Consider the following 24761-nt stretch of genomic DNA (forward strand, 5'->3'; position numbering starts at 1 on the left):
TAGTATGTTATGGAGCGTTTCGTTTTTAAGCACTGTGGCATTTTATAAAACAGAAGGAAACCAAAGTAGGATACAGCTCTAAACCTGTAGGAGTAGGACTAGAGAGTATGACTGTAGGGTTTGTAATGCCCCACAATTTATGTTCAGAATATATCTTTCTTTAAAGGCTTGCCAAGTAAACTATATTTAATATTCATTCCCTTTTAAGTTACCAGTTTAAACATATTTACTCCCTTTGGAAGTTTTAATTGCATCCGCAATATCAAAAGTAAGAAAAAGAAACAATGTAGATCTCTGCGCAATGTTTAAATGGAACCTAGCCTAACATAGTACCTGAATAAAAAACAAGGTCAACAAATATAAGTAGTATCCAAGAAACTTAGATTATTATGATTCACTCACTCTTGAACCTAAGTATCACCATCACATACCCTCACCCCTGCATCTTTACCTCCAAACTTAATCCCGTCCACTGTTCTAGCACAATCTTTCCAGCTTTATTTCTGCACCTCTTCGTACTCTGCCTCTGGAGGTTGCTCACCACCTTTGGCACCGTTTTATGAAGCAGAAGAGTCACCACCTGAACCGCCAGACATGTGTTGACCAATCTTAGAGATTTCCTTGTTTGCAATATCAAGCTTGGCCTTGATCTCGTCAACATTATCTCCTGCAGATGCATGTCTGAGGTCAGATATGGCGTCCTCGATCTCCTTTGCAACCTCTGCTGGGATCTTGTTTTTGTATTCACACAAGCTCTTATCCATGCTGTAGATACTGGTATCTGCACTGTTCTTCATGTCTATCAAGGACTTCCTATCTTGATCCTTTTGAGCATTTAATTCTGCCTCTCTAATCATCTTTTCAATGCCACTCTCAGAAAGACCTCCAGATGATTGGATGGTAATCTGTTGCTCTTTACCAGATTGTTTGTCCTTGGCAGATACAGTTACAATACCGTTGGCGTCAATATCAAAAGTGACTTCAATCTGGGGCAACCCTCTGGGTGCAGGAGGGATACCCATAAGTTCAAATACTCCCAGTAACTTGTTGTCAGAAGCCATCTGACGTTCACCTTGCAACACACGTACACCAACTTGAGTCTGATTGTCAGCTGCTGTAGAAAACACCTGACTCTTCTTTGTTGGAATGGTTGTGTTTCTGTTGATCAACCTAGTAAAGATTCCACCAACAGTCTCAATACCAAGAGACAGAGGAGTGACATCCAACAACAGAAGTTCCTTGACATCTCCACGTAGGATACCGCCCTGGATGGCAGCACCCATAGCAACAGCCTCGTCAGGATTAACCCCTTTACTTGGAATCTTACCAAAGATCTCAGACACTACTTCTTGCACTTTAGGTACTCTTGTCATTCCTCCAACAAGAAGAACCTCATCAATGTCTTTCACCGACACACCCGCATCCTTCAAACAGCTCCTGCATGGGTTCTTGGTTCTTTCAATCAAATGATTCACCAGCGACTCAAGCTTCGACCTAGTCATGTGATGTTCAAGTGCTTAGCTCCTGAAGCATCAGCCGTGATGAAAGGAAAGTTGATCTCAGTCTGGGTGGTAGATGACAGTTCAATCTTAGCTTTCTCAGCTGCCTCTCTAAGCCTCTGAAGTGCCAATCTATCCTTTGACAGAACAATTGACTCAGTTCTCTTGAACTCACTGACCAAGTACTCCAACAGGGTGTTGTCAAAATCTTCTCCACCCAAGAATGTATCACCATTTGTAGCTTTTACCTCAAAAACACCGTTGGAGATCTCAAGGATAGTAACATCAAAGGTTCCACCACCAAGATCAAAAACTGCTACGAGTCCCTCCTTATTGTTAAGCCCATAAGAAAGAGCAGCTGCAGTTGGCTCATTGATGATTCTCTGAACATCTAAACCAGCAATTCTCCCTGCATCCTTTGTAGCTTGTCTCTGTGCATCATTGAAGTAAGCAGGAACTGTGATGACAGCTTTGGAGACACTCTTGTTAAGATAGGCCTCTGCGGTCTCCTTCATCTTAGTAAGTACAAAAGCACCAATTTGGCTGGGTGAGTACGTCTGGCCATTAGCCTCAACCCACGCATCACCATTTGGAGCCTTAACAATCTTGTATGGTACCATCTTCATGTCTTTCTGTGTCTGGGGGTCATCGAAACGACTAGAAATCAAACGCTTTGTTGCGGAGATGGTGTTGGTTGGGTTAGTCACTGCCTGACGCTTGGCTGGAACACCCACAAGAAATTCTCCCTTGGGAGTGAAGGCAACAACGGAAGGTGTGGTTCGTGCTCCCTCAGAATTTTCAATCACCTTGGCGGTCTTTCCTTCCATCACTGCCACACACGAGTTGGTAGTTCCAAGATCAATACCAATCACATCATCACCAAGAGGTTTTGAGCTGAATAATCTAGCTACACTGCCCAATCTCTGACTCAATGTTCTAGCAGTCCATGCTGCTGCACCAGTTGCAGGCAGACATCTAGAAGCTAAATCAGTAGATTTTAGAGCTGATCGAGCTGATCTAAGGAGAATCGAAGTCGCCATTAACAATTAGACTTGATTTCAGAAGGAAGAATTAGAGAGAGGTTTTGATGTAGAATTTTGTTTGGGGTTTTATGGTTTTGGCTTGAAGTTTGAACCCTCTTTCACAAGAAAAGAAGTGAGGATTGTTCTCCAAGTTTTTTGCACTCTCTTGCGGCTTAAGAAAAGATACCGTGAAAAAGACGAGAAGTTCTAATGAAACGATTATGGTAGTAAAGTGTTGCAAAAATACACTAGAGTCAACCTCAGTGAGCAGCAGGATACGCATCTGCTTATCCCACCAGAAGAAAGGGAAAACTTTGCTAACTGTTTACTATGCCAGGATTTCTTCCAGTCATCCGACAAAATGCTCCAAGCGACCACTCGTAAGAGAGTGCGCACCAAATCGGACTCAATGTTTTGACATGTCTCAACGGATTTCTCACGGCATGTCAAGGATTGCCATATTTTAAAGGAAAAATTATCGGACGCCCAAACACTCTGGATGCTTTTGGGTGACATGTATCTGAGTAAATCAAGTGGATGCTAATTGTACAAAGGGCCGAATCAAGTGGATGTCATCAAGTCCATTTTAATGGCTCTATACATTATGTCAGTCATAGATCAAATTGATAGAGCAATTAGAGATTTTCTATGGAATGATCATGAAAGTAATAAAGAATTCATGTAGGATGTGGTGGCTTGAGCTAAATTGCTAATAACTGTTTAAGAATTTTATTTCAGTTAATTATTGTAAAATATAAACTCTAATTATTAGACCATTCAGCTGAGAGATAACTACTAAACTCAACCAATAACAAGAAAACCAAGATATCATCCTTTCAGCTCTCTCAAAATGATCCATAAGTAATGATCATCTACGGTTATGTCTAACTCTCCATGTAATTATCACCATTATGGCCGGTGTCACTGTAGTACAGTGGTAAAATTATTGGATGATGAAACCAATGATCAGAGTTCGAAACTCGCCGGCATCAAATTCTTTACCGATCAAAAAAAAAAGAAAAAATTATTATCATTATGAATTTTCCTTTTTCTGTAAATCTGTAACATACCCTCCTCGGGTTAGAAGCAAATGTAATTGCATTATCTGAATTAAATCGCCTTTTGAGCAAGCACTTGAAAGCATATGCCAACCGGCTTAGTAGTGATCAAGTTATGTTTTGTATGTCTAAGATTTAAGTATGAGGAGGGATCCCCTCAAACTTTTATTATCAGACTATCTTACACGTTGGGCGTCATTTTTGCGAATAAAAACCAAACCGTAACGGATTTGAAGCTAATATTTTGGGGATATGTTCCTCTTACCAAATTCTACATACTGATTACTGACCAAAAATGAGCGTATTCCGAGACATAACACCGCCATCTACTACTTTGAAAATGAGCCGTTGAAAACCAACAGATTTCTAGCCGTCGAAATTAAGACCGGTAGATTGTGAATAGTTTTATATTTCGAAATGAGCTTATTTTTGGTAGGCATGTATAACTTGGTAAAAGGAACATATCCCCAAAATATTAGCTTCAAATCCGTTACGGTTTGATTTTGGTTTGCAAAGATATCGCCCGACGTATGAGATAGTGTGATAATAAAAGTGTAAGGGGATCCTTCCTCTTTTAAGTATTGCAATTTCTATAAACAAGTTGGAGGGAGTACTGGACCAAGAGCAACTTCTAGCACATTCTTACAAAAGGATTCTGCCGGTCCCTGTAACTGTTGCTCTTTTTGTTCTTGATAAGTGAGTTTAATTTCTGGAACTTTAATGTCTTTACATGGGAATGTTTTGGACCTTTTAGTGCAGTTAAAACACCCCTACTTGGTCGTATGCGTAACGCTTTGCAATTAGAAGAAAGCATTGCCTTATACCATGTCGACTACATGCAACACTGTGAATCCGTACGTTTTGAGCTCCAGGGAAAATAGATATGCATTCATCCCCACTCTGAATACATTTTTACACGAGTGAACTACGATGCGAAAAATCTTAGCATTCATAGACGTTACGTTCTGGACTAGGATGTTATGCGTCTATAGAACGCAAGCGTCTGCAAAGAAAAGAACTACAAGAGTGGTCTACTGATAGAATTAGTTAAAAAATCAATGAAATAGTGAGTGAGGGGGTCAGGAAAAATAGAATTTTGTCCCTCCAAGTAGTGATGCAACGATGCTAAAAAGAGGGGCTGAAATCGAAGGAAGAAGTGTTGGAGCTGTATTCTCTCAGCATGAAATCATTTGGGTGGAAAGGGAGGCAGGAAAAACAGAACTCTGGCTCCTTAAGCCAGGATATCTTGATGTTGGAAAGTGGAATAGAGTAAACTATGAGAGCGCACACCTAATTGTGGAGAAAGGAGCAGAAAAATCCATAATTAGGGAAAAACAGAACAAGGTGCAAATGGAAGACAAGAAGGAAGAATGCAAAGTGTCAACCAGTGCTACTGACTGTCAGGTAACTTCTACTGAAAGAGTGCCAGATAGTACGGCGAAGCATTTTGAGGTGAGGAGGAAATATGCTAGAAAAACTAACACGAGTTATAAAAGAAAAAAGGAGGATCACAGTCTAAGACGATATCTGTAATAAGAAATGTGCATGGAACTAAACTTTCTCTAGCAAAGAGGAAGATGGATCAGGATGAACCACGGAATGTGGTAAATTCTCTGAAGATGCAACAATATGGAATGAGATGGTCAGCTTCCTATTCAAGATGGAAACCTGTTTAACATTGGAACAACCACAAATCAGTTACCACAGACATACAAAAAAGCCATACAACCAGAAAAAGCTTCTTTTGATCTTAATTCCTCTGCGGGTGTTACAATTTCTCCGATGGGTGGAACCATTATCCGGTCTCAGAGTACTATGGTGGACAAAGCAACTGATGGGATGAAAGGCTCACAACTGACACACCAGAATATTCCCACCGGCCATGGTATTCAGGTACAAAATGTTTCTCATCCTAAATACTCTACAATGCATGTTTTTTTATCCCAATTATCTAAATCACTTTGGTAATCTCAGTGCATACCGTAACTCCAATCATAATCTTATAGTGTGCTTCAAATTCCATTTGTTTAACAATCATTATATGCATTATGTTGGTAACCTTAAAGTGCTTAGTTGGAATTGTCAAGGATTGGGTAATGATGCTGCCCAATCACACTTAAAAAGATATGGTTAACTACCATGACCATGACCATGACCCTGACATTACATTCTTAAGTGAAACTAAGAACAAAAGATAATTTGTGAGTAGAGTCATATTGGGTCTAAATTATAAGTTTTATTCATAGTGAACCCATTGGGTTTGCGAGAGGACTAGTTGTTGCTTGGAAAGTAGGAATCCGCATTGTTGTTTGCAAAGGCAGATATTCAAAATGTTAACACATTGTTTGATGTAGTTGACAAATTCAGTGAGATATCGGGACAACAGATAAATTTTCAAAAGTCTGCTGTGTTCTTCTCGAAACACATCCATCCAAGACACTGCCGTATGTTGCTGAGAAGGCTGAAAATGAAGAAGATGACACTAGATGAAAAGTACCTTGGAATTCCCTTATTCTTAAACCGAAAGAAAACAAGTTCCTTCTTAAGGTTAGTGGAAACAATGACAGCAAGACTGTCTAAATGGAATGGAAAGTTCATAAACCAAGTAAAGTAGGCAGATCTGTTATGATTAGAAGTGTTCTCAGTACTATGCCGTCTCATCACATGGGCGTCTTTAAGTTACCAGAAACCACTATTAAGGAAATGGAAAAAGTCCAAAGATCCTTCTGGTGGAAAAAAGAAGATGGAAAGGGTTTCTACTTTATGTCTTGGCCTTCAGTTGGAAAGAATATAATACAAGGGGGTATGGGTTTCCGTGATCTCTCAGTATTCAACAAAGCTTTACTTACCAAAACAGCATGGAGGTTATGCAATAAAGAAGATCATCTCTGGTCAAATGTTATGGAACAATGTTACTTCGCAGACGCAAATGCACTGCACGCAAAAAAGAAGAAAAATGCTTCGTGGGCTTGGCAAAGTGTCTATAATATGATGGGTTTTATCAAGGAGTTTAGTTTGTGGATTGTTGGCAATGGAAATAAAATTTTAATGTGGGAAGATATTTGGTTGCCAGGCACTAACAAACCACCATCACCAATGTCACCAGTAAAAGCAAGCAACTACAGATATGTGTCAGAATTAATTGATCAACAGTCTTAAGTCCTGGAATATTCAACTTATACAGCGCCTCTTCAACCAAGATGATTCTGATATAATTCTCAACATTCGTATTCCCTGGAGTTGCGAGGACAGACTAATTTGGACTCTTACAAGGGATGGACAATTCACTGTCAAGTCTGCATATCGTAAGTTGTTAGACATCAAAAATAGTGGTGTTGTTACTTATGATGCGAATATAGCAAGATTCTGGAAGAAATTCTGGAGTATTGATACTTTGCCGAGGGTTAAACATTTCCTTTGGAAGTGTTTAACTGATATTATCCCTTCAAACGAAAGAATGGCTAGAGTTATGGGTTGTAGAGGGAACATCTGCAACATATGCAACCAAGGGATAGAAACCACAAGCCATATTCTTATGGAATGCAGTTTCTCTAGGGCTGTATGGCTCACTGTTCCAGGTGGATTACACATCATACAAAGAAGTAATGGGAATGTTGCAGAGTGGATCAAAAGTTGGTTTAAGGATACAATGGTTGATCTCGTTGATGATTGGATAGTGAGAATGGCAAACACGGCATGGGAAATTTGGAAGGCTAGATGTTGTCATACCTTCCAAGACATTCAACCAAATGCAGTGGGTGTAGTAAAGTGTGCTCAATTGCTGAATTTGGGGACAGGAAAGGCCATGAGATTAAAGCACAAGAAGGATACACACACTCAACAAATAAACAGAACCCCCTTGTCTTGGAACCCCCCTAATGCTCCTTGTATTTCAATTTGCTGTGATGCTTCTTATAAGAAATTGCATAATACTCATCATACTGGAATAGGACTAATATTACGTAATTTTGCAGGTTTCTTTGACCGTGGGAGATGCGCCTATGCAAATCAATATGTGAGTGCAGAACAGGCTGAGTGTGGAGGTCTTCTGATGGCTATGGAATGGGCACAAGAAATAGGCATACAACAAGCTTGTTTCGAACTGGATGCGAAGGTTGTAGTCGATGCAGTCAATGGAGACCATCACGCTGTGGCTTGGGAAAACCAATCAGTTATCATAGACATTAAGTTTATGTTAAGCAGACAACCATTATGGTCCTGCAAGTCTATTAGTAGGGAATGTAATAAGCCAGCTGACAAATTGGCTAGGCATGCGAGAGTTTTTAAAAATTCTAGTATTTGGTTGATAAGTCCTCCAACTTTTATTGCTTCTGCTTTGGAAGAAGATGGAAACTTTGTAACTCAACTCAGTTAGTAATACAATTCTTCTTTGCATCAAAAAAAAAAGAAGTAGGAATCCGCATTGAAATGGGTCTGTTTTGTGACAATTTAATAAACTGCCATGTTCTAGATAATGCTACAAGTAAGGAATGTGTTCTGTCTCGTAATTATGGCCCCTCCAACTGGCCACAAAAGATATCTTTCCGGAAGTACATATCGAGTTTGGCCAATTCTTTTAGTGGGGAATGGATAAAGATGTGCGATCTTAATCTTACTCTAAATGCCTAGGAGAAAAAAAGGGTTGGGTGTTTCAATAATTCTGAAGCTGAAAAGATTAAACAACTTTTAGAACTTGCAAATCTTGAAGACCTAGGGTGTATGGGGTATAAATTCACGTGGTCTAATAGAAAACAGGGTAGTGGGTTGACGGAAGCGAAACTGGATAGGGGACTGGCAAGTGCGAGATTTTTTGGTCAAAACAAGAATGGCATCAAACACCTGTTAGCAGTGGGTTCAGACCATTCTCCAATCATGCTCAATACTAATCCACTATCAAATTCAGGTCACAAGCAATTCAAGGTTCTGGGTATTTGGCTAAATGAATAGTCATGTTTGGATATCATAACTACCACATGGGGTATCCGGTTACAGGGAGTACTGATTATAGGAAACCAAACACTACTGTTAGAGAACTGATCGGTCGAACTCGCAAGCGTTGTTATCTCAAGCTTGTTTACTAAAACTATAAGTCTTGATTTCTAGTCTACTTATAGCTATGTCTCGGATTAAGATAGTAAGTGTATTTGAGCTTTAGACTCCATGGCGTTCATCGAATGAAGACGAAGAACTACTCAAGTGAACTTGTGGAACTTCATCAACAAAAGGTATGTGGAGACTTAAACTTATCTATCACTCAAAATTATAACTATTTTATCTCCTATTTGAGACAATAGTCGTATTGCTATATAGACTTCAATTATACACATTTGCTATTTCGAGCTGAGTTTAACTCACTTATCAATTTCTCGAAATATGTGTTAGTATGCTTTCGCTTTAACCAAGTTCATCTTTACTCTTGACGAAAATCATATTGATTATTTCAATAACTTGAAAATCGCTTTGATGCTTTAGTTTGTGCATAACAACTATTGTCGTGCTCTAAAAAAGTTTCAATGATTGAAATGAGAGTTTAGAACAAGTAACCATGTTTGGATATAAACATAGTGTGTAAAATCCAAAACCGGGAACCTAAGTATGCGTACCCGTACACGTACTAGCTGGTTGTTGGAAGTACGAAACTAAGGTATGCGTACCCGTACGCGTACTGGCGGAAGTTTGGGTTCCGTGAATTTCTGCTGGAGTTTGGAAGTGTGAATTGGTATGCGTACCCGTACGCGTATTGGCGTAACCAAACTCGGTCCGGCTACTTAGGTATGCGTACCAGTTTGCATACTTAAGTAGGTTACTTTATAAAATCGATTTGTTCATGAACTAAAACATTTATATAATAAGGAACACAATCTTTTGCAAACCGTGGCTATGATGTTCATGAATTGATTCGAGTGAATCAAAATCGATTTTGCTTCAATTGTATCTTGTATACTTCTATGAGATCTAAGCAATTGAACAACTCTCTAACTAGTTTCATTTAAGTCATTTGAACTAGTTATGGTAAAGATGAATAAGGTTGATATGAAAGTGCTCATATGGCTAACCATTGGTTAACTATTGTTGAACCGACTAAGTGTACAAGTTTAGGTACGGTTACTCCAACCTAAATGAAGGTACATTTCATTTGTGTATAACAAGCTAAGTTCGATCTAACGGTTGAAAGATATTAGCTTGAATCTAATCAGGTTTTCATCTAACGGTGAATATTGAATTCTTTATTACCAAAGTAACTTAGATTGCAAACCTGATTTGAAATCTATATAAAGGAGAACTCTATCAACTGGGAAATCTAATCCCCACACCTCATGTGTGATACTAGTTGCATAATCTAGAGTCGATTCTCCTTTAACCTTAGGTTTTTCACGAAACCCTGTAGGTTAAAGACTTAAAGACTTCATTGGGATTGAGAAGCCAGCCCCAACTATTTTCTCTGTAGTTACGTGTTCTGATCTTGCTTTTTTCTATCGTGATTGAGTACTATCTTCTTTAAGATTTTCTCGAGATTTTATCTCTGATAGGCAAGATTCAAAAGTAGTCACAAACATCTTTGTCTCATCGTTTGTGATTCCACAATATCTTATTTCGTTAATCGATTAATATTATTGTGAGGTGATTCATAAAACTAGGTTGTTCTTCGGAAATATAAGTCTGGTTTATCAATTGGTTCTTGTTCACCTTGATTTATCAAAAGATGTAACAAAACTTGTAGGTATTTCTGTGGGAAACAGATTTATCTATTCAATAGACTTTTGTGTGTGATACAGATTTTTTTATCAAGTCTTCGACTTTGGGTCGTATCAACTCTTAGTTGTGGGTGAGATCAGCTAAGAGAATCAAGTGCGCAAAATCAGGCGTGGTTATTGAGGCATAAAGAACGTAATTGTACCTTGATCAGTGTGAGATTGATTAAGGCTCACCTACATTCCAGTCCGAAGTTCATTAGTAGTAGGTTAGTGTCTGTAACGGCTTAATACAGTGTGGTGTTCAAATCTGGACTAGGTCCCGAGGTTTTTCTGCATTTGCGGTTTCCTCGTTAACAAAACTTCTGGTATCTGTGTTATTTCTGTTCCGCATTATATTTTGTTATATAATTGAAATATCATAGGTTGTGCGTTGAATCGATCAATTGGTAAATACAACCTTTGGTTGTTGATTGAAATTGATTGATCTTTGAACATTGGTCTTTGGTACCGTTCAAGTTATTTCTCTTATATTCAATCAGGATCCCAAATTACTATTTGTTTGATTGCGGATTGAATTGAGAAATTAAGATATAACTCTTTGATATAGTTTTTCTTATGATTGAGTCTGACTGTCTAGTTGATTCTCTTGAAAGTATTTCGGAGTTAGTCCATACAGATTGCTAATCGAATTATTGGGTGGTGTTGTTAGACCCCCGCTTTTTCAATTGGTATCAGAGCAGGCAAACACGTTAAATACCTCATAAGTCTGTGTTTGTAGCGATCTGATGTTTGTAGCGATCTGACTTTGTGGATAGAAGTTTATCTCTGTGTTACGCATACGCAGTATGTCTTCTAATGCTTTTAACTATGTCAAATGTCTTGGGCTTCCCTCAAAGAATAACTCCTTAGTTGATTCTTCCGAATCCCGAGGAAAAAGCAAGACAGTTGACGTTATGACTGAAGTTGAAAAGAATTTCACCAGAACTCAAAAAAATTCGGCCGAGTCGATTGATTTTAACAATCATGCTCAACTCCTGAATGAATTTGAAAAGTCTCTTGGTCGAGAACGGGAACTCTACTATATTACTGACCTTCTCTAACAATATAGAGAAACTCGTTCAATAAACTGCTATACAGCGTGAAAGGATTAGTACTCTTGAGAATATTGTTAAAGACAATTCAGTCAGAGAAAAATGTTTGATCGAGACTCATTCATCTGATCTGAACAGTCTTCGTGTTGAAAAAGAAGGACAGGTTGCGTCTCTTCTCTTAGCCCAGGAACATTGCAATTCCCTGGAAAGGGAAAACTCTGTTTGCATGAGAAAATGCTCTTCTATGCCAATCATTAATCCTCAAGTGAAATTGCATTACACGAAGAGAAGTTCTCCAAAGGAAGTTTCTGCTAAGAAATATTCGTGTTTCTTGCAATCTTCTAATAGGGATATAAACTTAAAACAATTGCCTACCAATGTCTCTCTTCCACGAACTTGTTCCTTCTGTGGGAAAAAGAATTACCATGTTTACGTTGTTTTGCTAGAAAGAAACAGATTTCTGATCTTCAAAATCTACTTATGTTCATTGTCGACAGAGTAAACTCTCTACGGACCACTACAATGGATTTCATTCTTGCAGTAAAACAGGACTCTCGTAAAATGGATTTCAATGGTCACTCATCTCGAAATCCCCACAGGAATCGTGTCCCTCCGTATGGTACAAACTCTTACACCACTAAAACAACATATTCCCAGTATTTATGAGAATAACTCTGGTAAATCTAAGTCTAGATGGTGGAGACATGTCTCTTCTAATCCTTTGGAACCAATTTCTACAGGTCCTAGACTTAATCCTCGTAAAAATTTCTCTGATGGATCACCTAACAAGGTTATGATAAATTCTTATGGAATAAGAAATAACCGAAAGAAGGTAAAGAATACAAGGTTCAAACCTTCAGATGGAATTCACTACTCATCTCTCAATACTCATAGTGGGATTACATCTCACTTGACTACCTAATCGTAGGCAATTTCATTCTTGTATCTAACTTGAGAGATGCAAGAATGACATTTGGGAGATACTCAAATCTACTGTAGTTTTCCAGTTGTATTGTCTTTGACTATACTATTTTCTTTTATTTTAAAAGTAGGGTCACTTAGTGACTCCTTGTTGCTCTGTATCCCCTTCTTATGCTCTGATTAAATTTTTAATTATTGAGTCATGATGATGAGGGATATATGAAAACAGAGAGTATTTTATTCTTCTTGGTTCTCTACTGATCTGTTATTTTAGACTAGTCCACGAACGTCCGTGTATCTCTTGGGAGTTTCGGGGTTTCCAGAACAAGGGTGTCCCTATCTTGTTTGAAAACATATATATATATATTATATTTTTTTCCCTCCCTAATAAAAAAAAGGTATGGAAAACTCCTCAAGACCTCAAGAAGTTGTGAATCTTGAGATGGAAGAAGACTCTAAAGGATGCGATTCTGTTCAAGAACTTGTTTTGAAAAGGATGATTGAAAGGAAAGAGTACAACTCCTGGGTTGGAGAATCTGCCAAGGATTTAATTCTTTTACAGAATGACTCTATGGTCGAGTTTGCAAATCTTCAACTACAAATAAATCAGCTTATTGATGGTCAGGCCAAAATCCTTGAAAATCAAAACACCTTGATCAGAAATCAGAAGAAACTCATCATGGACTGTGTTAAAGCTAGGCATCAATGTTCTCACCCATGAACATGGTGTCTCTACGGTCAAAAGAATCAAGGATATCAGTGATACATTTTATGATGGACCCTTTCAAAGGTATGATGTTATCAAATAAACTTGATATTTTTAATGTCTAGGAAACTTCATATGAGAATTTATTCTTGTGTTTTAAGAAGGATATTTAGGGTTTGGAATAGAAATTATTGTGAGTACACATAGATATTTCCAACGATTTTCATCTTGCAATGTTTTTAGATTTATTTATTTAAATGCTAAAGTTTATTTAGAAGATGATTTTGCAGTATTTAATCTTTATACTGCAAGCATTTCTATGAATTTCTTTGGTAGTTTGCTTTTTCACTTTATATAAATACAACCTATATATCAAACCTAAAGGATGGGACTCATGGGCTCGTACTATATATCAAACCTCTGTAAGAATTTCTATCTCGTGCATATGTATTGTTTTATATTTATACAAAATCTCTTAATCGTATTATCTCCTAATTGTAGGATCATACGAAGGTTGTGCGTGTTTGCCGAAACCAAGCCGCGGCTCATTGGAATTTGTCTAAGGAGCATGAAGAGGTTCAAGCAATAGTTAAGGATTCTGGTCTATATCCTTTGGTTGAAAATATTCTAGGATTGAGTGTTACCGGCAAATCAATTGTAGAAGGATATAATCATTTGTTTGAGATAGAATGGACGAAGTTGCACGGGCTTACTAAAAATTTGCTTGGTTTGGACTACAAAACTTCTGTGGAAAGCTTCTATGTATCTAAGATTAGTAGGACAAAGACCATCAAGCTGACTGATGGTTCTTTCAATTGAGTTGTTATATAAATAGGTTCGTTGAGACTTGTGAAAGCAAAAGATTCTAGATTTAATTTTAAGACTAAAAATATAGCAAACTTAAAGAAAAAAGAAATGAAAAATATGGAGAAGACTGGGGATATGTGATGTAGTTTTATAGTGATAAATAAAGTTCGTTCAACTCGGACTTGTGTAGACTCGATTTCAGACTTAATAATAAAGAAAATATATACACAAAAAAAATTGTCACAATAACGAGAGGTACTGAGACTCGGGATTTCACCAATTTTCATACTCATGTGGTTCAAAAATCAATTCTACACAATTATAGCTCATATGATAAAGATTATTGACTCTTATTTTTTGCCAAAGTAGATTCCTAAAGTAATGACTATAAATCTAAAGCATGGGACATCAAAACACTTAAGCTAAGCATGACCCGTCAATTGAAATCACAACCATTCAAGAGAAATCATATATCAATTCAATTTTAGAGCAAAAAGTCATATAAAGAATTAATAGAATTACCACAATGATGTAAAAAGGGATTTCTCCGTCGTCCCAGTGTTGGGTTCAGCTCCTCATATCAAAAACATGCTCAAAATATTTATTCATGGCTCCAAAGTGTTTGAAGAGAGTGAAAATACAAGAAAAAGATAAAACAGATCAATTGCAACGTTTATATGCGTGGCAGATCGACTGTTACTAACGATACAGAAGATGTAAGACTGCTGGGAACGATACTATGTGTGTCGTGGATAAACCACACTTTTCTGCGGCTGACTTGGGTCGTCTAATGTTCTTCAGCTTCGTCTTCTTCCTCCTGCTGCTGCAACTTTCTCTGCAGCGTAATTTCTTCGTACCAGAGCTTCCCCTAAACTACGTAAAGGCCCCCAAACTACTCGACCCCCTCTCTGAACTTCCAGCCGCTCTTATATACACCTCAGGACCAATAAAACCTCCCGTAAATCTTTTGTTTCTTCTCTTCTTTTATTCGCTGCCAAGTTGCGAGTAATCCTCTCCAAGTTTTATTTACGAGTCTTTTTAGTCCAATCTGACGTCCCTGAATCTCTCAAGGATAAAACTAAATCAACATAGCGTAATCTTTCCTATATTTTCACGTAACTTCCAAAAATACAAATAAAATCCCGTCAACTTCGTTTCTTCCCTGTTTTATCAAATCGGTAAACTTATCCCTGTTTTTACGAATCCAAGAGAGTTACCAAACTTGCTTTGAGGTCTAGTATTAATACCAGTCCATATCCGGGTTCAAATCCAAGAAAATATTGACCCAAAATCCTTCCAAAGTAACACACAGTGACTGTATGGTTTATGCAGGTGAAGTTATATTTTCCCGCCAAATTTCAAATGGGAAAAGATGAAGTGCCCCTATCCAAATCCCGGGTGCCTTTAAGACTTGGGGTGTCCTGGGTGTAAATAGCAAGTGGTTTCCCCTTAGTAAGTGAGTGCCCCTTATCCAAATGAGGGGTGCCTTTAGTGATTTTCTCCCACGAGCTCAAATACTACTTTTCGAGCCAATTTCACCGCAAATGCTTATTCCTTCAAAAACACCTACAAAGACATAAAATACTATAATAAACACAAAATTGAGCATTAAAAATACATAGAATTGAGATCATATCAGACACGAAAATGTGTCTATCAAATACCCCCAAACTTATTATTTGCTCGTCCTCGAGTAAATCAAAAATAAAATCCTAAGTCACTGTCGCAGGCATCGTCGATTGCATTTAGCGTATGCAATAAGCCTTTAAACCCCTAGGTGTCTCTAGTGGCGGAGTGTTGTCTCCGGAGGGCTTACCAGAGATATACCCATAAAACCTTTACTCCAGACCCTAGCTATCTACACAGAACCTTGGAAGGCACTAAAGAATCTCCTTGGTTGGCATACTTATTGACTACAGGAGGAAGTACCCTGATGCGAAATTCCAATTGTTGTACACGAGTTTGCACTCAAGCATACTAAAATTCATATATAAGTGACAGAGCTCTATTTAGATAGTCGCACTATGGACATCAATATCCGGAGTCAAAACTAATCACATGGATAGATCAAGAAGATGGATATAGAGAAAAACATAGATGGTTTTGATGTTTACTAGGTGAACGGTGTTTCTCATATCTGTCTGAAGGCCTCCGCCAAAATGAACCTATCCTAATGGACTGAGATACTAGTCTGACTAATATCAACACACTGGCATATACAAGGGTACCGGTGGTCGATAATCCTAACTCTAGGTCAACACAACTGGCATATATAAGGGTTCCAGCGGTCGACTTTATTGAATTTATTCCAGTTGGTCTGATGGTCTGGTCACAGTTTTTTTTTTTTTTTCAATCACTCTAATTCACCCTATCATTGGTAACAACTTGAATCGTGAGCCCCACCTAATCACTTAGAGAAACATAGTTTAAAAACAAAACAAAATAAAAACAGAAATGAAAAAGACTCAACGAGATATGGTGAAACTATCATGTTATTTCTAACACCTGAGCTCTGTGCTTTTATGAATAGACTCTTTAGATGTTGCCATCTAGTCAGATTCGTTCCTCAACTCCTACAACCAAAATGCTTCCATCCACTTAGATTGGTTAGTGCCATCCTTAATAGGCATAAATTTCTAGGATCTGGAGTTTAATTATGCAACTAAGAAATTTCTCATATACCCCCAAACTTAAATCTAACATTGTCCTCAATGTTCCAAAGGTGAAATTAAAAGCATGAACAAGGAGAAACTGTTACCATTTGAAGCAAAAGAGATAAGGAAAGATATTACCGTGTCGCATGAATATTGGGTTACCTCCCAAGAAGTGCTAAGTTTAATGTCTTCAGCCAGACTAAGAAAGGATTAGTCACCTTATAAAATCATAAAGTAATAGCCGAAATATCTGTGGGTCATCAAAACCAAATAGAGCTATCACAAGTAAAAGAAATCTGCAACCTGTCAAGAAAATAAACAAATAAACCAAATAGGTCATGCATGTTTTACAATTCCATGGAAATAGTTTTTTGACCAAACGATGGAAAACATGTTATTTCCATATAAAGATGGCTAATTCCATGGAATTAATTCCTATCAAACACAACCTAAATACAAATAAATAAATCTCATTTTGAATAAGAAGTGATTATTATAGAAAGAGTAAGATCAATATCATATCTAATAACTCTCCTATTTATCCAATTAATCTCTAGTAATGTACAAAGAATAAGTTACTTTAGAAGGGTTTGTTAATCAATAAGTTACTTTATAAGATATTGCTTCCGTAGAATTTTTATAGTTCCTATAAGCAATAAAATGAGCTGAGATTTAAGAAATTAGTAATTCATTTAATTTCAAATAATTTTATGTACGTAGATCCCAGTTTTTTCCATAACTTAAGAGTCGATAAAAAAGACTATAAGGGGATAAGTAGAAAAAATCTATTTCTTTTATCACTATCAATTTAGATGTATTATTATTAGCACACAACAAAATCCTAAATTTATTTTCATTAACAAATGGTATGTTCGGATGACCGAAATTGACGAAAAAAATTATACTCCCTCTGTCCTAGGAAGTATATCACTTTTCCTAAGACAGAGGTAATATAATATAGCAGGAGGAAAAAAATGAAAAATGAAAAAAATTTGTAGTATTTCATGTAGTGGACGACCTGCCACATTCTTCCATCAACGTTACATTATACAGTTGACCGGGGAAAGAAAAAATGAGAGAAAAAAGGAAGTGTCAAATAGTTTATCTAACGGATCCACATAAACATTATTAAGTTAACAGGAGAGCACACGTCACCAATATGATTTTAAATCCTCTCAACCCATTTCCATTAGGAAGTATATTCCCAGCCATCCCATACACAGTAGTTTAGGGTACCAAGGTTAAGTATTCTTGTATATCACTTGATGCATATTGACCTCCACCCCCGTAATACACATCCTAAGGGTTCTTTAATATGTAGGAGTTCACACCGTGCAACAAACTTGATACTAAGTTCTATAACCAAACTGGTTTAATCAATACCCGAAAGTAATATTTTTGTAAGAAGGTTAAATATTGCCAGCATTGATTATCAACCGGAATTAATGCCATAAGGTTTTAGTTCATGGTATGGCTAGCCTACAATAAGCTACATGTAGATGAAATTTGAAATCGCGATTTTATTTTATCTTTTTACGCCTGTTCCCAACACTAACTATTGCACAATGACTTCTACCATTGCCCACTAATATGAAATTCCAACTTAGTAGAATGCAAGTATAAGTTTCTTATAATTTTGAACTATAAAATTACCCACGGTAATGATTCAGAATGTTGACGGGCATAGACAAACATTCCTGGACAACAACACTTGGTTTCATTGTTATGGTTATCCACTGAAAGAACAAAAACAATAATTCTTAAATTTCATATCCAGATAATCGTATAACCCAATTCACAACATTGCGATCCAAGTTATTAACCTTGAAGAGGTGAGTTACCAACCTTGCGAAGACAGATTCTACCATTTATTGATATTTTGTTAAAGTCATCCCTCCTTAACTTTAATCACCTACCGTAGTGCCCGTTATTGATTAACATTGACCCTGTGTGTATGGCAGAGAAGTATGATTTTTTTGAATGGAATTACAAAGCTAGTCTTCATCGCTATATAAACCAAAGTGGAGGTGGCGTTTAGGGGACAACCGGGTCTTTGCAGTTAGTGTTTAATCATCCGCATCAAGGTCACGTTATATGCAGGTGCAGTAGTAGATGGAAGGGAGGTTGGGCTTCATGGGGGTGGTTTGCTTTTTCACGTTATACACTGCAAGCACAATTTGGTAGCTCAACATTCAGGAGGATCTTATCAAAAGATGCAACCACCTTTCACTTTCCTCTTCCTGGTGCCAGAAAAACATGAAATTCGGATTACATGAAGAAAGAATATATATACTTTGAAACCTAAATGTGTACATAATTATAATGATTGAAGGATGCCTAATTAAGTAAAGATAAACAAATGGCTGGGTACCTCCTGACTATGTCCAAGGCAGTGGGGTGGATGAACCATCAGACTTCACTGTCCACCGACGCAAATATGGTCCTGCCGATATAGTTTGTCACTTTGAAACGAAGAAGGTACCTGCAACCAAGTTAATCTTTATATGGTCAATATTTGCGTATAACATGAAAAATGTGGGGAAAGGAAATTTAAAATTTATACTGAAACTAATGGGAATTATATCCCACAGTAACGCACCGCGTTACAGGTTCCTCGACCTTGTTTTCACATTTAGTGCATTCATGGTTCTCGACTTCACCTACCACTGTAGTGGTGCGCACTTGTTGCAGCCCAAATATTACCACTTGGTGGTAGCCAAAATTCGAGTGGCACTGGCTTTGACAATAATTCGGTAATGTACCTGTATGCAAGAGTTGGTTAGCCATCTGTGTTGTGAGTAGTTAATTTATAGGTGACAACATAGAGATAGCCAACAACTCAGGATAGTTACAGATGTACTTTAGTGGGTTCCATTGGGCCATCAGGTCAGAAATGGACTTTACATTGTTGGGATAGAAACAATGAAATCGTATAAAGTTTTATATATGTATACCTAAGATTCTGAAGAGTAAGGTCGCGCATCATGCAAGGTTAACCATTGGCTCTCTTTCATTTCCTGTAAATTTATCCAACTGATTAGCACACCCACCACATCTGTTGTAGTAATAAAATCAGCGAAAACCTGGAAATATGCTGTTGAGAGTTAAATCAATGATTGAACAGCTCGACCAAAAGAGTAGATATAGTTGCCAAATGTGAACACAGGTTCAAATTATAAGCTCAACTGAACCTCCAATACTAGATCAAATCTTAAATGGTTGGTTGGGTGTTACCATCAAGACATGAAAATATTCTTAAATGGTTGGGTGTTAAATGGAAGGCTTCCATTCTTCTAGAAGTGGGAAAGATAAATCGTGGTTGTGAATGAACCCACCTTTCACCTTGACTGCTTCTCCCTTCAATTTTCATATGCTATACAATCAATTCTCCCATGACCGGCACCATAATTTCTGATAATCAATTTTTATTTGATTATACGTTACCGAAAAGGATCCCTATTAACAGCTCTATTAAGTCTGCTAATCAATCCCTGGAGATCAAAAAAGTATTTCTGACTGATAAATAACAGTAAAACGTACAACTGCGTTAGGCGTGGCGACTCATTAATTACTAATAAAGGTCATGGTTTGACATGCACATCACCATTGGGGAAGCTTGGGATGATATAGATTTGCAAGTAAGCCTCAGAACATGTTGCGTAAAACATGCATCCAAGACTATATTGTGCCTGGTCTCAAATCTTCCGTACTCTTTCTGTCATATAAAAAATCATTATGATTTCCTTGAGTTTTACTTTTTTTTCATCCATTCATGACGAACATCATTGGCAAAACTTTCATGATTATGAATAGAAATGGTTCACATATGCACAAAAACTATCATTTTAATTTATTATGCGGGAAAAATGAGATTGTATAGAGTTATAACGAAATATTGTATATACGAAGAAAAAAACGCGATAAAACTCTTGAACTCGTTTAATTGGGCTTTGTTGTCATGATAGAGTAGCTTGTGGGAAGCTTGACGATAATAAGAAAAGAAAACACATCAAAACTACAAAAATAGGCAGTTTCTCATCGTCAAAACTTTCTCTATCAGCAGTGAGTTACTTCAAATCAATGTCAAAAAAAAGTGCCAAGGAAAAACAAATTTACAACTAAATGGAAGCAAAACTTAAACTAATAAAAGCAACGACGGGAGAAAAGCTTGACGAAATTACGGACCTGGGATTTGTAAGCCGCTCTGTACTTTTTGTCTCTTTCTCTCACTAATCATCCTAGAATGTTAAACTGGCAAATAAATCGTTAATGGAAATGTTATAAATAATAAATGAAGGACACTGAACTTTGTTAATGGCAAAGGCGTTTGCTTCCTCTTGTTTTTCTTAAAAACTTAAAGTTGAATTCAATCAATAATTGATATTGGATTTGTGAAACTCAAGAATTGCGAAGAAAAAAATGATTTCAACTTACAAATTAGCATAGCTTGAGCTTCGCGTGCTAGACCAAAAAAAAAACAGTGAATTGCAATTCCAGGTAGAGGATAGAGTAGCATTTGTGATTGCACATAAAGTTGTTCTTCTTTTTATAGAGTTGAAGGGTCTTCTCCACGGAGGTTGTAATGCCAATGGTTAAACGAAGTTGAATTGCAATTGACCCTGCACAACCACTCACAACCATCTGAATCACACATATACAACATCTTACATTGACAATTAGGGAATTTTTATGACTACTTTTTTCTGCTAATGGTTTTCATTTTTGGGTGTTCAATATTTTGGTGAAACAAAAGTTCATGTATGTTTTAATTCTTATATCTTAGACCAAACCGAATACATCGTAATAAAATAAAGGGGAATTCAATTGACATTTACCATATAGATACAGATACACACCTGAGATTGATACTGGTTTGTCTCCAAATATATCATGCACTCACAAAATATGCAACAGCAAAATCAGAATCAGAGAAAATTTAAACCAACAAAAACCTACAACAGTACCAAAAAAAATACGCATGCACTGAGAACCATTGTAAGGTAACTTTTCTGAGGTTAGGGAAGCAGAAATAATAGTGTTGTTAATGGGTATCTTTTATTTTTGTAACGTCTTGGCATAAACACAAAATCAAGTTACCCACTTAATGATCTTGTATTCTATCAAAAGAAAAAAGAAAAAAAAGAAGTTAATGATCGAGTAGGGAAGAAAAGTCCTAATTTTAGGCAACAAAGGCAAAGACAAAAATAAAGATATGAATCCATATGTAGGCAGGTTGAAGAATATTCAAAGAAAAATTAAGAGACAGTACTAATTTAATTTGGTCATGAAGATAGGGAAGAAACAGAAATCCAATTGAAGAAACTAATCAAATCTAAAGAAACATTATAAGATAGTACTCACCTGGTAGTCTCGACTCTCGAGACTGGAGAGAATATGCTCAAGAAAGAAATGGAGAACTTGGGAAGATGATAACCTTTGTTAAGGTTTATGTTTTGTTCTAGCGTAACGCATCCGGGTATGAATCAAAAGGATTGAATGGCTTCTGCAACGCTTGCTAACAATCGGGAGAACGATGAGGAAAAAAATACCCTAATTCATGTCTGGTGATAATGGGTGTCGTAATGGAAGAGGAGATTAAATGCAAGAAAAAATACGGGACGTTGGATTAGGGCTAAAAAGGAGGGTTAATTCTCAGCCACGATTGATTTATGTTTTGAATTTCCGAGGAATGGAAGCCGTCGATCGGTGTGAAAGGCGCATCCATAACCATCAGATCAAGCAAAAACCATTTGTTTTTGTAAGATAGATCTTTATGATATTATATATTTCAACTTGTTATGGGATATGTGTGTTTGCGTCCGTGAATTATGATTGTCACATATTTGGTCAAAAGTTAAAGTCTTTCATATGTCTTTATGCGAATATTGATAAAAGATTGAATGAACTTTTGACAAACAAAAGTTAAGCCTATTATGACATTATGAAAATATTGATGGAAGATAGGATGAACATTTGTTTACAAAGATTAAGTCTATTATATGTCTCTACGCAAATATTGATGAAAAATAGAATGAATCTTTGAATATTCCGCAGTATTGGTATTTCCCTGATCCACATCTTTGTGTAAATACTGTGCCGTATGTTTTTTTATGTGAGCATTTCCGGTTAAATTAATCATGGATTCTCTTGTGGTTAATTTAATTGAGTATTTTGGATACAAAATTAATGTTTCATGAGATTTGTTAATGTCCAAAGAAATCATTCTTTTCTTGTAAAAGCAAGTCGCTCTTGTTGTTCCTTTTGGAATGACATTTTATGGGTAAATATAAAGCTTAAAAAAGGTGCATCCACAAAAAGATAACATTAAAATTCATACTTCGTACGTTACTAAGCATTATTATTTTTGTGGAAATAGAGGTCATTTGCGAAGAGGGTGAAAAATTGGTAATATGCAAAATGATCTATCTTTTGTGTCAAATGAATTAATTAAGATTACTCGAAAAAAGGTTTTTGTCCACTGTCTGAGCAAAATAATTACTATGACCATAGATAATGCTCTAGCTTGACAAGTACATTTTCTAGAAAATCCAACAAAAAGAGGAATGAAACAAGATCTGATGCTCCAACATGGAAAAAGGTGGTCTCCCGGGATACGCAATAGTGTTTCCATCTTAAACCCATCTACAAATGGATCCCAAAATCAGAAGTAAAAACCACAAAAGAGATATCTAACATAAAATCCAAGACAAGCAATCATTTGTTGATCTTAGATAACAATGGTTACAAGCGTTTAGTTAATGGACTCAAGAATGACCTAGAGATACCGGTAGTACATGGACTCGTATGTCTTGTGATGACTTGCCTCATCATAAGACAAGGAAAAGAAAATCAGTCAGAAATAACTGATTGCTTCTAGAATTTATCTTTTTATGTCCATTCATTATTTTTTTAGTATGACTACAAAAAAAAAGGTCATATTTTAATAAAAGAATAATTACGTTTATTCTAAAAGAAAAATATTTACTTTTTTCGTGTTGATTTCCTATTTTGGGAATAATTCGAAATTTTATAAGCTTCCTTATTTAAACCACTCAGAAAACTATTTATATTGATAGTTTCGGTACTATATTTTACGTACAAGCTCGAGTATATTCTTTAAGAGAAACCTCTTGTATGCTCAAGTTGTTGTTCACAATGTCACCTTGTAAGAAGGAGGAGTATGTGGAAGATTTAAGAAAAGAAATTTCGGTTATGATTAACTCATGTAGATTTCGATCCTTATTCAGAGAGCTTCATACTATTCCTTTTTATTAAAAATGGAGAATAAAGTGGTGAATTTTTCTGTGAATTCTACATTGAAGAGGTTGAGGAAATTCCTGACTCAACCACCACTAAAAAAGGAAGATTCGAATTTTGTTATGAATATTGTCCATTTCCCATTAATTCATCTCTCTCAGAGGTCAATGCAACCAGTTTGTTCGAAAGGATCTTAGGATTTGTAATGCATTCACTGTGTACCGGTATCCAAGTTTTTAACACAAAATAATGAAAAAAGAAAGATAGCATGAAGAGATATTTGCAAGAATGAGTTTCCTATTTTTTGGAGGCGAACAAAAACAAGTTGTACCCGCCAATGTTGTTACCACTTCTATTTTTCTAAGAAAAAGCAACCCGTTACGAGAATCCTATTGTTGGGGTTGCAATGGATGTTTATATCCAAAAAGCGGATAGAGGGACCTAATGTAGTTGGAAAGTCAAATTTACCCTTACCTTATAATTACAAGTATCCCGCACGTGCTATGCACGTGCTTCCCCTTGCGGCCACACTATGCATAAAAATCAATATTGCCTTGATGACAATCTCTCGGCGTGACCCACTGTTTTTTACAATCTGTTATAATCGGTTTTTAGTCCTAGACTCTAGGTCTATATTCATTTTTTAGTTTTACCATTTTAGCCTCATTTTATTTTGAAAGCATTTTTGATAAAGCTTTAAAATTAAGGGCAATATTGGATTTTGAAATTTTACAGCTTCATGTACTGTTCATGTACTGTAACAAAGGGAGTTCCCTTTATATATAGTAATAGATATTATATTCTAATTATTGATGAAATTATGATCACTAAAAAAACTTAAATCTATGATTCTTCTTTCTCTTTTCTTCTTCTTCTCCATCACATAGTGTTTCTCCATTGCATCGTGATGAAGATGATGATCATACAAAAGCCAAAAATTTATTATTTTTCTTCCCCTCCTTTTATTCATCTTTTCCATTTGAATGATTAATCTTAACATATACACTAATCATTATTAATTTAGTTAATCACTATAATTAACGCTAATCAA

General features: G+C 36.5%; 1 long non-coding RNA gene and 1 pseudogene across 7 annotated transcripts; both read right to left on the reverse strand.

The window, feature by feature from the left end:
* Positions 1 to 207: 207 nt before the first annotated feature.
* LOC113271557 lies at positions 208 to 3211 on the reverse strand (annotated as a pseudogene).
* Positions 3212 to 18060: 14849 nt separating this feature from the next.
* LOC113271559 lies at positions 18061 to 22011 on the reverse strand. 7 transcript variants are annotated; one of them, XR_003322196.1, is made up of 10 exons: positions 21815 to 22011; positions 21310 to 21348; positions 20888 to 21072; positions 20639 to 20704; positions 20058 to 20168; positions 19789 to 19944; positions 19408 to 19470; positions 19053 to 19215; positions 18825 to 18935; positions 18061 to 18693 (listed from the first exon to the last, which is right to left on the reverse strand). It is a non-coding gene; the product is annotated as an uncharacterized LOC113271559 (long non-coding RNA). The 7 variants fall into 7 exon arrangements; XR_003322195.1 differs by having other exon boundaries at positions 21310 to 21405; XR_003322193.1 differs by having other exon boundaries at positions 21310 to 22011.
* Between the last annotated feature and the right edge of the window lie 2750 nt (positions 22012 to 24761).

Source organism: Papaver somniferum, chromosome 4 (genome assembly GCF_003573695.1).
Source record: "Papaver somniferum cultivar HN1 chromosome 4, ASM357369v1, whole genome shotgun sequence".
NCBI lineage: Eukaryota > Viridiplantae > Streptophyta > Magnoliopsida > Ranunculales > Papaveraceae > Papaver > Papaver somniferum.